Source organism: Pinus tabuliformis, chromosome Q (assembly GCF_031772625.1).
Source record: "Pinus tabuliformis cultivar Carrire ecotype Pingquan chromosome Q, CPIR1, whole genome shotgun sequence".
Taxonomy (NCBI): Eukaryota; Viridiplantae; Streptophyta; class Pinopsida; order Pinales; family Pinaceae; genus Pinus; species Pinus tabuliformis.
This window is the reverse complement of record NC_142296.1, coordinates 659,480,318-659,481,340: the sequence shown is the minus strand read 5'-3', so window position 1 is coordinate 659,481,340 and position 1,023 is coordinate 659,480,318. Positions and strand designations below refer to the sequence as shown.

The following is a 1,023-nucleotide window of genomic DNA, read 5'->3' as shown; positions in this document are numbered from 1 at the left end:
ATCTCTGTCTCCCCAAATTCCTCTTAGAAGTCATTGCGATTGAAGCAAAATTTCGATTTTTGTTTGTGCGATTCAGCAAAAAAAACTGCGGCAATTGAAGTGCGATAGGTAGTGAAGAGAGATGACAATTAATATGCCTCTGTCCACGATTGCAGCTGCAGTTGCTGCCATTGGAGCTCTCAAAGCATTCAAATCTCGTCGCCTTCCATCAACAAAAACAGCACCAGATGCGGTTGCCCATCATGTAACTCTCTTTTAACCTTTTGTTTTATATGGAAAGAGTTGGTTGGAATTTCAAAATAGATTTATCCATCAAATTTACTAAATTTCATATTTTCTGATTTTTTCACAGTTTTAAATATAAAAAATGATAAAATTTTAAACCGTATTTGACAAGCAAATCACTAATCACCCCTAACGTATAATTTACCCGTCAAATTCCATCCCAGTAAAAGTATATATTATAATGTTTTTTAACTATTGTGGTTTGCTTATGTGGTACCAGAATGAGAGTAAGAGTCTCCAGGACGGCGATTTAAATGGAAAAGCAAAGGAGGAGAAGGAGGCGGTAAGGTTTGCCCCTGAGTTTGACGGTCTGCACTGCTACGAGACTTTGGTTAAGCGTTAAGGGCAGGGAATCTAAAATCAAAAACATAGTAAAGGTTTCAATGTTATTGGAGATTTATTATTTTCTTGTGTGTTTTTGATAATAGTCATTTTTTATCACAAAAGTTATAATAAAAAAATTTCAGTTTCTAAAAGAAAATTTGATAATTTTATGTTTTTTTAAATGATTTATATAAATTTTATACGATAAAATTATTTAACCTCACCGAAATTTTATAGAAACAATATGAAATCCTTAAATTTTTAATATTTTACAAATATATTACCAATAAATTTATAGTTTTCATATTAAGGCCATAATAACTTCATGAAGCCTATAATGATTTATTGTGTGAGAGGTGTAATTTGAATAAACACAATCGTAATATCCCTTATACCATTCTTGATATATTACTT

At 31.1% G+C, this 1,023-nt stretch overlaps 1 long non-coding RNA gene across 1 annotated transcript; it reads left to right on the top strand.

Moving 5' to 3' along the window:
- On the top strand, nt 1-639 carry LOC149221252 (uncharacterized). Its single transcript, XR_016248834.1, has 2 exons — nt 1-244; nt 506-639. It is a non-coding gene; the product is annotated as an uncharacterized LOC149221252 (long non-coding RNA).
- The last annotated feature ends 384 nt before the right edge of the window (nt 640-1,023 follow it).